The sequence below is a fragment of the Parasteatoda tepidariorum genome, chromosome 3 (genome assembly GCF_043381705.1).
Source record: "Parasteatoda tepidariorum isolate YZ-2023 chromosome 3, CAS_Ptep_4.0, whole genome shotgun sequence".
Taxonomy (NCBI): domain Eukaryota; kingdom Metazoa; phylum Arthropoda; class Arachnida; order Araneae; family Theridiidae; genus Parasteatoda; species Parasteatoda tepidariorum.
Genome location: NC_092206.1, coordinates 62101880 through 62118596, shown reverse-complemented (window position 1 = coordinate 62118596; position 16717 = coordinate 62101880). Strand labels below are relative to the sequence as shown.

The window sequence follows — 16717 nt, the reverse complement described above, 5'->3', positions numbered from 1 at the left end:
CTTCTTAGAATATTTTTTTTACAATTTAAATGTAAAAAAACTCTAAATTCTTTTAGAAAAAAAATTGGCACAAAATATCTACTATTTATATTATTAACACAAATTTATAATGCTTTATTTCAATTTCAATCCTAAGAGAGAGAATACAAAAGTACCATGAATAGATACTAAGAGTACAAGGGTGCATCTCTTGATTTACACCTAAGATTTATTTCTTGAATTTAATATTAACTCTGTAACATTAAGTGAAGAGAAATTTATAAAATGAAAGGAATGTTTAAATAATTATTAATTATGAAGTTAGCATAGATGTATGGTAAAATAAAATAAAGGATAAAAAAAATTGAAATACATAATAAAGTAAAATGTATAAAGTAAAATAAAAATAATTGAACTAATAAATAAACTCAAAATACTTAATAAAAAAGAATAAAATTGAAATAAATAAAAAGCAAGAAATAATAAATTAAAATAAATAATTAAAGTGAAATAAATAATAAAATTAAAATACATAATAAAATTTAAAGAAAAAAAAACGAATTAGCATATCAGTTTTTCAGCATTAGCATATCAATATTTGTTTTAGGAATGGGATTTGCACGCACAAAAATCCAATTTTAGGGTTTTAAATATCCACCTCAAACATTCTAATTATTAGATTCTAAATATTAACTAAGCTTCACAATCAAATATAGAAGTATGCTTTATTGTTTTTCCATTCATCTCCACAATTATTGAGCGAATTGAAACATTTTTCCCTACACTTATAATACTTGTAAATCAAAAAAAGAATTCAATAAAGCATCATTTTTACTTTTAAATATTTTTCCTATGTAATAATAATAATCAAAAACATGTTGATCATAAAGTACATAAATATTCAATCACCTAAGTAATAACATACGCCAAAGTACAAAAATAAAAATAAATTAATGGAAAATTCAAATATTAAGTTACTATTCCATACTAATGGATTAACTACAATGAACAAATGGATTTCTACACTTAATTCAAGCAAATTTTTATGTATATTTACATTTAAACTTCAACGTTGCATTTAAAGTTCTAAAAATATTTAATTTTCACTTATTTTTATTTACTTATTTCAAAATTATAACAGCAAAGGAGAAAAAAACACTATTTGTTTTTGTTTTTTTAATTTTTTACTTTTTTAACGAAAAGCGCAATATAAATTAGACCCAATTAATTTAAATCTCTCTCTCTCTTTCACTTATGATTTGAGACAAAATACCAGTTCACAAATTTATTCAGAAAAAATAATCTTTTTCTAAAATATTATAATTGCGTTTTTATGTATTAGGTAAAATATTAGGCATGTAAATGAAATAAATGGGTCAGATTGCAAAGTTTTACAATAAAAAGCAGATAAAATTAACTGATAAAGGAAATAAAATTAGCTGACAAAATAAATTTTTAACTGTGATATTTTTTTTAATAATTTCTTAATTATTTTCGATTTTTTTTTAAATTTTCAGTTTGAAAGTATACGGTAGTAATTTTTTTCATTGAATGAAGCTAAATCAAATAATGTTCTTTCCAAGTATCCAATTTATTTTAAACTGTTCTACCTAAGCTATTATGCACGTTCCAAAGATACAACTCTTTATAATTCAGTATATTTATTGAAGATATAAGCTTAAAAGTCATTAAAATTTAATTTTTATTAGTTAAAATGTATTCAATTTATCATTAATTAAAATTTATAACACTTAATTTTCATTTGTTAAAATTGGTTCAATTTATTTAAATCAAAATTTGCTAAAAATTTATTCAAGCACATTTAAAATGCTTATCAATTAAAATTACTAAGCTGTAGTTTAAATAAATTTAATAATAGCTTAAGAAATTTTACTTCTTCTCTACCTAATGTAGGATATATTTTTTCTATTTTTTCCACGCTTTATCTTTTTTCTATGAATTTTTTTCATACTTATAATGTTGATATTTTAGGACTTAAAATTTCAATTTGCTCCAAATCAGACCCTCTTGCTTGCCCCCTTTTAAACTTTAAACTTCGTATTTGATTTTGTTATTTTTTTTGCTTTTCTCTTCATATGTTTTTTTTTCCTTAATTTCTTTTATTATATCATAATATATAAATTCAACTCTGCAGTCACTGAAATGTACCTTGAGCTCCAAACGTGACTCATCCTTTTATTATTATTATTTTGTGTTCGCTTCTTGAATTTACTAATTGTATGCTACTATTTTAAAAAAAAAATTTTAAACAACCAAGTTAAAATAAATTGAAGTCACTTCTATTTTTCCATACAAAGTGCTTCATTCTCATATGTAATCACTTTAAAACAATTAATATCATTACGTTTCCTTTTTAAAAAAATGAAGAGAAAAAACATTTAGATAATAATCTTCTAAAAATATAATTGATAAAATTTAATTTATTAACAAAAAATATTTCTATATATTGTTTTATTACAGATGATTTGAAGTTATTATCATTGCAGCAACATAAGACGCAAAAATTTACTCTTTTAACTAAAGTCAAAATGTTCTTGCAAAAAATATTTTCTTGTTTTTTGGACTATTTTCTTCTGGAATTAAACTTTTCTATTCTAATTTTGTGACAGTAGATAAACAAATAAAATGCCATGTTGTCCAGCTTTAACAAAACTGAAACAACAATTTTCTAATAACCTGTCAGGTAAATTGATATAAATGAGAATAATCCGGGCGTAAAGCAATTGAGCAAAAGTCATTTCGAATGCGATACACGAGATCAAAGGTTCATTGCCCTCTCCTAACTCCAGTTTTTCCTGCACTGCTACCCTTTCACTTTTGTGATTGCTATTAGACCTGCCTGCATAAGAGTCATTTTGATGTACAACTTTAAGTAGTAATTAGAAAATTATGCACTCCAAATGTAAATATTAATCTGAATGTAGTTTTACCGAACCGGAATGAAACTTCCTTTATTGATGACTTGCTTCATATTTTAACGAGATGATATGAATTTATACTGATTGAGACGTAAATTAAGTAAATGTACAATTTTTCGGAAGAACTGGAATAATATGTGTATTTTAGCTTCAATTAAAATTAAATTTAGCTTTAAAAAGAATTAGGTTTAAAAACCTAATATTAAAGCATCAAAGAAATATTTTAAAACCTTTTTTTTGCTCTTAAGTGCTTTAGTTTTGACATATTCCTCTAGTTTTTTTAAATTTGTTTTGAGGAGGATTTCTGTTTGTAGAATCATTTGCCCCCATTAACTATCCATTTCATTGCTGTTTATACCCTTTTATTTGTCAATAAATTTTTTTTAGAAGTTAATAATAAACGTATGGAAATCCAGAATACAGTTAATTGTATAAAATTCTGTAAGCGTTATAAGCAAAAGTTTTTATTTTGTTATTTCCTTATTTTTTAAAAAATTTTTTTGGCGTAATAATTATTTTGTATCAAACTTTGCAATTAATAGAACTGAGTTTTTTGAAAGGTTTGTTTTAATATCTATATGCTCTTCCGAAAACTCTAAAAAAGATACAACCAATTTAAATTAACTTATAATGATTTATTCTCAAAATCAAGTCTTTTTTTCAAATCAGTAACGATTCTCCATCAAAATCATCATTCTCAAATCAGTAACGATTATTATTATTTTTAAGAAAAGCAAAGAGGTCAGGTCATGCCATGTTGCTATCTAAAACAACAAATTCGCACATTTGCATTAATACTAAAACACAGCGGCGCGACAGCCCGGGCCAAGGCCTACTGTGCCCATCTCAGTTTTCTTGACCTTGGGCTCTGGGGTGCAGGAGCTGATGTTCCGGTCAGGTGGTCAGCAGAACGCGGAACCCTCAGTGTTTAGTTCCCAAGCATGCTTGGTACTCATTTATCGACCCACTGAAGGGATGAAAGGCTGAGTCAACCTTGTCCGGCCCGAGGATCGAACCAGGGAACTGTTGCACGACAGCGGGAAGCGCTACCGCTCAACCGCCGGGCGTCCCATTTGCATTAATATGTCTTATATATTTAAAAAAGGGAAAAAGTGTTACACTATATGGTATGAATGGTTCATCTATGTAAAAATTACAATAGCAAATCAATGGAATAATTTCGCTAAAAAAATCTAGTATTTTATCCCAAATTATAAGTAAAAGAAAGTGAGTGAGAGCGAGGGAGATTTGAATTAATTGGGTGTACTTTATATTTCCTTTTTCGTTAAAAAAGTAAAAAAAAATTAATAAAATTTCTTTGCAGTTACAATTTTGAAATAAGTAAATAAAAATAAGTAAAAATTAAATATATTTAGGTCTTTAAATGCAACGTTGAAGTTTAAATGTAAATATACATAAAAAATTCGCTTGAATTAAGTGTAGAAATCCATTAGTGCAGTGTAGTTAATCCCTTAGTATGGAATAGTAACTTAATATTTGAATTTCAATAATTTATTTTTATTTTTGTACCCCGGCATATGTTATTACTTAGGTGATTAAATATTTATATACTTTATAATCATCATGTTTTTTATTGTTATTATATGGGAAAAAATATTTAAAAGTAAAAATTATGTTTTATGAAATTCTGTTTTTGATTTACAAGTATTATAAGTGTAGGTAAGAATGTTTCAATTCGCTCAAAAGTTGTGGAGATGAATAGAAAAGCAATAAAGCATACTTCTATATTTGATTGTGAAGCTTAGTTAATATTCAGAATCTAATAATTAGAATGTTTGAGGTGGATATTTAAAACCCTAAAATTGGATTTTTGTGTGTGCAAATCCCATTCCTAAAACAAATATTGTTCATATTGAAATGCTAATTCGTTTTTTTTCCTTGAATTTTATTACGTATTTTAATTTTATTATTCATTTCACTTTTATTATTTATTTTAATTTTATTATTTATTTCACTTTTATCATTTATTTTAATTTTATTATTTATTTTAATTTATTATTTCTTGCTTGTTACTTATTTTAATTTTATTCTTTTTTATCGTCATAAAATGCTACGCCTTTTTTTTTGTAATTTAAAACTGCAGAGTGAAATAGATTCTATTACCAACTGCAGAACTTAGGCAAATTATTTAAAACTTTAAAAAAAGTTCATTTCTCATTTTCTTTAATAGTTATATTTTTTATTTAATTTCATGTTTTCTCAATTTCACAAATCTCATCATTCAAGGAATTTGGGAAGTAAGATCATTTTTACTTTATTCTTTTTTATCCTCATAAAAAGTTAAGCCTTTTTTTCTTTTAATTTAAAACTACAGAATTACATAGATTCTGTTAGCAACTACAGAACTGAAGCAAATTATTTAAAACTAAAAACAAAGTTCATTTCTGATTTTCTTTATTAGTTTCATTTTTTATTTAATTTCATATTTTCTCAATTTCACAAATCTCATCCTTCAAAGTAGTACATTCTTTTTTGTCCTCATTAAATGCTGAGCCTTTTTTTTATTATCTAAAATTAAAAATTAGTTCATTTCTCATTTTCTTTAATAGTTTTATTTTTTTATTTAATTTCATATTTTCTCAATTTTACAAATCTCACCTTTCAAAGCAGTACATTCTTTTTTATCCTCATGAAAAGCTAAGCATTTTTTCATTGCAGAGTTTAAGTGATTCTATTACCAACTACAGAACTAAAAAAAAAAATTCATTTTTAACTTTCTTTAATAGTTTTATGTGATATATTTTCTTAATTTTAAAGTGTCAGAAGTGCTGCTGCTCTTTGAATCCATAGAATTCCATTTTTTTTCTCCAAAATTTCCATTATGGAACATTAATAACCATTCTAAAATTATGCAAATTTATTACATTAAAAACCATCCACAAATTATACAAAAGTGATTGAATTAACTTGTATATTCTAATTAATTTATTGTTTCAGATTTTTTAAGCCTCTTGAGTATTATTATGAAAGGAAAGAAACTAGCTAATATAAATTTTGCCATTAGGAAATTTTAAAAAAAATCAGGGGTCATATGCTAATTGATGTTTTTTGGAAGAGGAAATTATAAGAAGGAGATTTTGTTCCAAAAATTTTAATTAATCGCTTTGTACAATTGATTTAAAATGAATTTAATTCAATTAACAATTCATTAAACACAGACTTTTTAAAATGGTCGACTGAGATTCATTCTCTAATTATTTTTTTTATTTCGTTGAATTAAAATTTGTGTGGCACTTAAATTAAAAATATTAAGTTGTGATTAAAAAAGTGTGTTGATTAAATTACTATTTGGTAAACAAAATATTAATTATTCCGATTCTCTTAGTAAGAAATAATTTTAATTCTGAGTTTGAAATGTAAGGAGATTTTGAAACAGCTAACAGAAAAGTCTTATTGCTTAAAGTGAATATGTTTATAAAAAAAATCTTTTGTAGTTTAATTTATATTTTGCTAAATATAATAATTCTTNAAAACTTTAGGCGCCGGAACTGCATTTAAAATAGATTAGATACCAAGTTAAATGAATCTAGTGGATGTTGAAAAAGTTATTATAAGTAAAACTTTTGGTTTTAAAGTAGGATTTAAATTTCGCTCAATGCAATATGCGCTGTGTCTATTTTTTCCAGCAAATTTTAATTTACTTTTTTGGGAAAATATTCTTATATGTGCATGTTGTCAAATTATGCAGAGAAAAATTTTGTAATTGGGTATTTTCAAATTAAGTACTATAGTAACATATTATATTTAAAATGTACAACGAAAATCTTATTTATATCTTTGAAATATTAATACTTCAATTACACAATTTGGTTATAAATATTTTCACATATTATTTGACTTCAGTAATGTTAGTAAAATGAAATAAATAATAATAAGAAGAAGAATGAGCTAAAATTCTTAGAAATATGGAATTTCTCATGAAAAATTCTGATTAAGATATTGGAGCAAGTGTTTACTGCTAAATATGTAAATAAATTTGGTGATTTTAGTTAACAACAATATAATTATTTTTAAATCTAATTTTAAAATAGTTTTGAAAAGTTATCGATTCCAAAAAATATTTATAAGAGCATTTAAGAAAAATAATGCTCTTTCTGAAATATTTTTTTTCATTTGTATGTTAAATTTTACAAATTATTTATGATGTTTTTGAGTAGAGAGAAATTATATTTATTTATTCATACCATTTGTTTTATAAATGATTTATGGGAGAAACTTTTAAGAGGATAGATAATCATAGGCTACGCTTACATTTACTTCATTACTATTGCATATGCAAAAATAAACACAGGGAATGAAGCAAGTAAAGTAGTTTAGCTTGGCAATCTAAAAAATAAAACTGATTTAAATTTCAAAAAAATATATACAATTAAAATTTCTTATGTTATAAAATATTTTACAAATTCTTAATGATGTGTTTTTGTTTGCATTTAATATAAAACGTTAAAAAATTAGTATTTCTTAAAAATGTGATTGAAATCTGAATAAATTTAAACACAAATTATCATAATTGTGCAAACGTATCTGGTAAAAATGAAGTACCAGCACCCTTTGTGCCGGTACTTTTTACCGTAATTTGATCAGGAATTTTTCATAGTGTATATCAATCGAAATAAAATACTTGAAAGAAAACATTGAGAGGAAATTTAATTTCCTCATAAAATAATTCACTTTCAAGATTAAATTAACTTAAATATTTGGAGGACATCTGTATTACTCATGTTTATATAGATAAATGTTTGAAATAATTCTAAATAATTAAGATTTTTTTCGGTTTTTGGATAAGAATTAAACAAACATGGAGTGTTTGTGTTCAATTAACCTAGGTACTTTTTTTCAACATATTAACTAGGTATTTTTTTACTTTTATAAAAAACTAACTAGATATTTCTTTTACATTTAATCAATTATTGTCAATAGAAATAACAGCAAGTAATTATTTTAAATATAAAGGATCTGCATTCCTTAATGTTTACCAAGGGGAATTACTCTTATTAATTTTCGTAGGTGAAATTAGTAGGATGAATAATAACAGCTACGTAGGTGAATTTACATTTTCTTATGATAATTTTAATGAAAAATTTAAATGAATTTCAAAAACTCTTACTACAATTTTAATTGAGTTCAAATTTATTTTACTTAAATTGCTTTCCCCCTTATTAATTAAAGTTATATTTCCGGTAAGTCAAAAAAATTATACTTTTAGAAAATTAAAAAACAAATTGAAGTGTCATAATATCATCCTTTTCTACACCATTTTAATTTCTAGATTTTGCCATTTCTGACTATATGATTCGAAATCAGATTTAACTCTGAAATTCTTTTAAGTAAAGATAATTAACTCAATTATTTGAAAATAATTTTTCATATGAATAACCGTTATAATTGTTTGAGATTCCATTTTTTAATCATCAAAAAATAGGCTAAAATATTACTGTTAAAAAAAGATTATTTGTTGTATAATATTAATGTATAAGAAATTTAGTTTCATGACTATTAGCAAAAATAATAATATTTTTGCTATAACCTTGTAATTCATGGCTAAAACGTAACACCAAAAGTTTTTCCATATGTTTTGCTTTCAATCTTGCCAAAGAGGTCAATGTCACCAATTAATTGCACGCATATGCTTTTTCATTAATTGAAAAATATTAGCTAAGCGTATCTTTGGAAACAGTTTTCAGTAATCATCTAAAGTGATTAACGTACATTAGTTACGGCTCAAGAGACTTTGAAAACTACTAAAGTAAACTATTTTCTTGCTTCACAACTTACAAAAGATTCGAAGAACTTTCTGAAAAAGTTCTGAAACCCCACCTATTCCTAGAAACCTTGATATAGAAAATGTTTATTAGTAGCCTAATATCTCAGCGTCCCGTTAATTTATGATATTAGTTCGTTGACCAAAGGTTACTATTCATTTCACGAAGGGCCAACTAAACTAGCCAATTTTCCCTTAGCAACCGTAGTCTTGAGACTCAGACATCTATTTTAGCACATGATAAGCGATTTGTAAATAGGATCATCGATTAGACTTTTCTAGGAATATACATTATAATCAACCAGTGACATTGACCTCCTCCGTCGCTTACTTTTTTCGTGATTAAGACAGTTACTTGTGGCAAAACCATTCTGGTAATCAAATATTTTTGTTATTTACAAGCATTGGCACGAAAATGTGATATTTCGGCCTTTTTTTAACCTACTAACACAATATTTTGTTTGAGTGTCATTGTTGTTTTAATAAGATTATTTTTGGAGATATTGCAAGCAATTTTAATTGAAAATCTCAGCGTGTAAATAAACTCTTAGAGGTGTGAGTCTTAAATCACATAAAAATATTATAATGAAGCTCAAAATGTTATTTCTCTAAATAAATTTTAATGTGTTTAATCAAACTGTGACACTGAGCTACTTCATCGGTTACTTTTTCATGATTGCGACTGTTACTTGTTTAGAAAATCACCCGAACAATAAATTTTGCAATGTTGCATTTGTTTTGCAATGCTTGTTGCTCGCACTTTTTAACCATCTAACACGAAGTATGAATGAGTTCATTGACTATTTTAACCTAAATATTATTTGAACAGTTATAACATAATTGGAAACTGCATTTGAGAGTGTTACAGTTTAAATGCCCCACCCCCACCCCAATGAAAGAAACTGTGTGTATAAATAATCCATCAGAGTAGTGATTTTTAATTTTGCAAATATATTGCATCAAAAACTTTACAATTAAGCTTAAAATTAGTATTTTAATCATGATTATTGTACTGTGCTAAAAATGTTTGAACGTGATAATAAATTTAATATTAGTTTTTTTCTAACTGTTAATTTTATGCGAGAATATTAGAAGTTGAAATTTATGTGCAGAACATGTGCAGAACAACAGCAGAACATTTTTCTTTTTTAAGATCTAACTGGATAATGATACATCAATCATACGAACTATCTAAGTCTCGTTGCTAAATAATTGCATCTGAAATTGTATTTATAAACTATGATATTTTCAAATCATCTGCAAAAAATAAAAATTAAGAATTTTCGAAGCACAACAGAGATGAAGAGCAGAGTTCAAGGATTTGAGCCAAGAAGTACTACAGAAAAATAAGCAAACTTACTAAAAGTAGCTACAGATATATATTTAAAAAGTTAAGCATTTGAGATAGAAAGATATACATTTAAAAATCTATCATATAAATAAGTAAATCATTGATCTTCATGAAAATCAAATTCAACAAATGTATTAAACAATATACCAAAGTCAAAAGCTTTGGAAAATTTTTTGTCGGGGATCTCTTAGAAATAAACCGATATTGCGCATGTGGTATATAATATTTTTGACTGAATTTTTTTTTTATAAATAATACTTTCAAATATTTTGGAAAAATTTCTCATATACTATAGGCCTGTAGTTTTTACAATCATTGAAATTACATTTCTTGTTAACAAGAATGATTGTAATTTGTTTCTAAGCCTCAGAAAAGCCTTTTTGAATATAGATTTTTAAAAAATAAAGAGACAGTAAATAAATAAGCAACCTTTAATAACGAAAAAGGGTATCAGATCGAAACCAATTGTTAAGGAAGATTTTAGTTCCTTCAAAGCCAGTTACTTTCAACATGACTAACACTGACAATTTCAATAATATCATTGTAGCGATAATCGGAGCCCTCATTTCAACAAGAAACTCTGTTTTATTTGCCACCATTTTCAAAAACATTTATAATAGTTTACTGAAATGCTGGAAATATAATTTGCATGTTCTTGATAATTATGTACTGCAATATTTTTTAATGTACTCTCTGCTTAAAGTATGACATAATAAGTCGTCAGATATAATAAGTATGCGTGAGGCGGTATAATATATTCGTGTTAGCATACATTTTATCTTTAAGAGATTCTTCGTCTTATTTTCAAAAGAATACGAAAAAACAATATTTTTTTCACAGTAATTTGTACTTTTCATTTTTCCTATCAACGCATGTATCAGGCAGTATGTAATTTTTAAAAAAAGAATATGGTTTTTTTCTTGGAAAAAATCTTGGTTTCAAATTTTGCAATCCAATTTTAATAAATTCAAATTTATTTATCGTAATGTTATAATATCTAATAAGCTTATTATACCCTTTGTTAAAGTGGATTTTTACTCAAAGCACTCACAGTTCAAAAATGATTATCCAATCAGTCATAATTATTTTAGACATATTTTGTATATTATTTTATTGTTTTTCTAAGAAAAGTTATTAAAAGATCTAATGGTTTAAATTTTACGTTAGTTTTACAGAAAAAGGGTCTTAATATTATATTGATTAAACATCTGCATCATATTTCTAAATGTGCACCATTAAAATATATGCAGTACTTTTTCTCTATAATAATGTGCAATGTATTTTTAGCCTTATTATCAGAATTATTTAATATTTTTAAAATGTTTGATAAAATCTTTTATAATTTCATGTTTATCTATCTTATTCGTAAAAATATATAAAAACATATTTCACCCATTGATAGTTAATCATATTTTTTGTTAGAGTAAATAAAAACATTTTTTTATCTTTTTATATAATGTTTTTTTTTTTAAATTCAAAATGTAAATGTTTATTTATGACGAAAATGAAATATAACGTAAAACGAACGTTATAAGCGAAAATGAAATGTAAACCTATATAATATAAATCTGAATGAATTAGTAAAACTGAAAAGCAATAATAATAATACATCGTTTTCAAAACAAAACGGTATCTATGCGGAAATTGGAGATTGTTTGATATAAATTTTCTAGTTTTAATCTTTCTCATCATTATTTTAAATGTGCATTAAAACTGTTTGATTAAAATATGGTTTAAAAATTTTCCATCCACATTTTATAAATAATTTCACACAAGAAAATTCCTCAAGTTTTTTTTGAAACTCGAATTAAAAATAAAATATAAATAAACCAATTTTGAATTTAATTCTTTTTAACCTCAGTTTTATAACTTAAGTGTCTTAATACACAAGCGCATGAATTAAAAAAAACCTATAAATGAAACCAGTTACCCGTTCCTGAAAGAAATAATTCCAACTGTTAAATTTTTATAATAAATATAATTACGTGTCATTCAATGTTTATCAAAATACTGAATAATGTAAAATCATTAGTACCACATTGAAAAAATTAACAATTAATGTTATTCGGACCATATTCCTACATAACTGTATATTAGTAACGGTTTAAAGTCTTTTACCGTGGAACTAACCATGCGAGGTTTCCGTAAATTTCACTTCATTAATCACAAATGAAACTCAATTTCGGTTGGAAGTGTCAAATTGGAATAATATAATAATATTTATGCTTAATATTTTCGTTCACTTGACCAAAAATTTCCTTTCCTTCTGGTTTGGCACTAAAATTATGAGCTTGTGGATTTGAACAATATAAAAAAAATTTAAACACCAATGATAAGATAGATGATAAAATAATTATTATCATGATGTATGTTAAATTTACCTGAAAGGAAATGCTCTAAATAAATTTTATTAAACTTGCATTATTTATTTATTTGCAAAAAAGTAGTACAAGTTTTCATAATTCATTAAATTGTTTATATTGCTGAATTACGAAGAAAACACATAAATAAAATTCTGAAAATAATAAATCACGATTTATTTTTTAAAAAAATATGTGCTTATCCATTATCACAAAAACTAAAAAAATCCGCGTTGTATTATCATCATCTAGCAAAGTCTAGAGTATTATTACAGAAAATGATTAACATAAATCTAAACAGTGATCATCAAAGCGCTGTACCACTAACAAAAACATTATGCATAATTGCCATAAAAATTTTAAAATATTAATGCCCATTTTTAGTTTAAAGACATCAGAAACAAATTTATTACAAATACATGAGTTCCTTAAAAACATTTTGGTGATATAAATTCCTATTTATAACAAACTTTTTTAAAAACATTGTGTGTATTTTATTCATACAGCTAATAAAATATTTATGCATGAATAATAAATACCACACGAATTATGTCTTCATGAAAAAACCTCATTTTAAGCTTAAAATTTAGTTTTTATCAAAATAGGTCTAGCTTTTAATTCATTCAGTTAGCTTCCATAAATATAAACATTTTTAATATTGATTCTGTAAGCATAATTGTCTATAAACTTTAATTTCAAATAAATCATAAAAATACATAAAAATACAATTCGGTAATCTATCGATTAATCTATCACGTATCTCATTCTGAACGAGAATGAAAAATTGATCAGAAAAGATCACTTCCGGATTCCCTCTCCAATAGAAGGGTATTTTATCCAATGAATTCTCCCAAAAACTATCTATCCAGGTGACTGATACAGTATCATTCATTGTATTTATGTTTGAACTATCAACGCAATGAACCATAAAAACAGATTTTACAAATGGACCCATTCCAATTCATAAAAATTGTATGAGATATGTTTGGATTGCGTTTTTCCAAATGGATATGATAACAGAAATGTTTTTAAATTGATTTTGTGGAAATAATGCATTTTAGCAAACATCGTTCTTAAACTCAAAAACTTAAAATAACGTTTATTTATTCGGTTCTTTATGACCTGTCACGTATTTAAAGTTTTTTTTCAATCAATTGTAGCATCTTTCATAGGTTTAGCTATAAACTTAAACATTTAATTAACTGTTGTATTTTAAATCAGTTATATTCAAAGGATTAATTATAAACGTAAATGTTAAAAATGACTTACAAACTTTATTTAACTGTTGTATTGTTATTCAAATACTTTCATAGGTTAAATTATAAAAGCTATTGTTAAAAATGACAAACAACATTTAATTAATTGTTGCATTGTTATTCAGCTATTTTCATAGGTTTAATGTTAAAAATAATAAACACAATTTAAATTTTTTACACAAACATTTGAACTTTAAAAATGACAACTAACGCATTTTTAATAATTAAATTAAAAGCATTAAAAAATTTTAAAATTCATATTTTGTATTTCTCTTAACATATTAATAATTTAATAAATTTAATGCCATGATCTAGCTTGAAAATATACCTTTCTACTATTTAATAAGAATGAAATAAACAAAACCTATGAAAGATTAATTTATTTTTAAAAAAAAGCACACACGTATATTTACAAAAAATTTAATTGAGCAAAAATGCAAGAAGGTCGAGTTGTCTTTATATTTACAACAAAAACCTGAAAAACTCAGCCACCATATTTTTTTAAAATATTAGCATTGAAACAAACAGAAGAACGAAAATCAGAAAAATATTCACATTTAACACAATATTTATCAAAGCTAAGATTTTCTTAAGGCTGTTGAATGTTGATAAGTTTGTATTTGCTATATCCTGAAAATATATTTTCAAGAAAAATGTAAAAAGATTAATCAGTTTAAATTACTTGATAATATATAACTTTGCTATTTAACCTAATTAAGCTGCATTTTTAAATTAAGTTGTCAAAAAAGAAATCCTTATATCCAGTAAATTCCTCAATTATGATCGATATATATAAAAAAATTACAAAATCATAATGTTAATTATTACGATAGAAGCTCTATTTTAGATTTTAAAGTGTAATAATATTTTCTGGACTTGATATTCATCACACAAAATTTAATAAATCACTTAACAAACAATTGTAATTGCTAAAATTAGTTTGAATTTCAATATAACAAATTTTATACTTGCATTAATTTTAGTGATTGTTAGAACTATTCAAACAATGTGTATTGTTTTCTTAAAAAGATCCACCAATTATATACTGTAAATTTATACCAATAATAGTAATAGCAAATTTGTTTTCAAATGCATGAAATATATCAATATATTACTTAAATTTTTAAAATTTTTAAAAGTAGCATTTTCTATTTTAACTATAACGAAGAGAACTTATTTTTGGAAACAAGTGTGTTACTTTTTAAGACTGCCGAAATAATGACTACATAATAACGTTATTTTGCGTTCGATTTTTCATTTTATAATTTCTTTAAGAGAAATCAATATAAAAAATAAAAATGTGACGAATTATTTTTAAGAGCTAAAATTTGTGGAAATATTAAAAAAAAGAAATACAATCTTCCAGAAACTATGAAGTTAATAAAAATAAATCATTTTTCATACATCCATTTATCATATATTGTCAATATTGAAAATAAAAATATGACAAATTATTTGTGGAAATATTTTTTAAAAAAAACAATATTTCAAAAATTATGAAGTTAATAAAAATAAATCTCTTATCAATCACAATGTTATATACCATAACTGTCAAAAATACTAAACTAATGATAACAAAATGCATTTGGATGAAATATAATTAAGTTTAGCGAATTTTTAAAGTTTACTCATTAGAGTAATTCCAAATTAAATTAATAATATATAATTATTTTTTAATATAGTATTGCAAAAAGAAACATACCTTTCACGTACTATTTTCCAAATACATTTCAGTTTAATCCATTCATGTTAAACTCAAAATAAATTCATACTTAACTAACAATTAATATTTGTTGGTATCTTTGTATGCATATTGATGTAGATAAACATTCCAAACATAGAAAGCAAAGATAATAGTTGCTCCTTACCGACTAAGAGAAACTCCGAAACAACTCAAGCTTCAACAACATGCGTTGTGGTTTCTGCGCAACAACTGACCGGCGCACGTCTACTTCCTAGTGAATCTCTCTTATTTATTTATCATATTTTTAAACAAAAATGATAGGAATAACGTACTCAAAATAAAATATTGTTTTGTGTTAAGGAATAGTTTAATTTGTTGTATATATGTGAAAAAAACTTTCTTTATGCACTTTAAATGATATATTTTTGACATTTATAAAATATAAATTTTTTTGTAAACAGCAAAAAATTAACAATACAAATTAATTAAATACACTTCATAAATATCTAAAAGCAAGTAAATAAATAAAAATTAAACTAAACAATACAAAAACCTTGTTTGTAACTTTTAGAGACGTTAAACTTTTAATATAAGAATAATAATGCAATATTTTTAACTTCTTTTGTTACAAAAATATCCAAATATTTTAATAGACAGTTGCGTACAAAAAAGCTTTTTTAAATTAAATCAAACTAAAAGTAATTTTATTTTATATTTTTTAAGAGAGTTTCTCTTGCGCACATCAAAAAATTAATAAAAAGGAAATTTTAGTATCAAACAATTTAAATGTTAAAAGAAACTTTTTATCACTAAATAGCGCGATATCAAATTCTTACAAACGGGTTTATTTTTTAAGTCTGAATGCATTTTATAATATTATTTCGTATTTCTCAAAAAAAAATTTAAAAAAAGTAAACCATCTGCCGGGAATAAAAATTTATGATAATTTAGTATTTTATTGTAATAACTAAATATTAATCAAAACCTAAGAAATTTGAGGCATTGAAAAAACAATATGTGAAGAAGAAATTCCCAAATTTGTAATAAAGTTTGGATTAAGTAATGAAATGTTAAAGAAACAAATTGCCCTATTTCCAAGTCAAAAATAATTCTATTAACTAAAAACAATTTCATTATAGAAAGATAAGTTCGTGAAATAAAAACAATTTGCGTTTCAAGGCTATGTTTTCCAATAATTTTTTTTTATGTTCATTTACTAAATACTTTACAAAACTTGTTTCTTTGGCAAACCATTTCAATTACCCATTCATTTACGTAAACAAGTTAACCATTGATTTTCAAGTTTGATGTATACATTTATGTAACAAACACTTATTTCTATTGCACTCAGCATTATCAAACCAAG

The 16717-nt window shown here is 24.3% G+C and overlaps 1 protein-coding gene across 1 annotated transcript in view; it reads right to left on the bottom strand.

The window, feature by feature from the left end:
- Positions 1–16717, bottom strand: part of LOC107451190 (uncharacterized) — a 148696-nt gene that overhangs the window by 54654 nt on the left and 77325 nt on the right. The gene's annotated exons all lie outside the window — the stretch shown is intronic.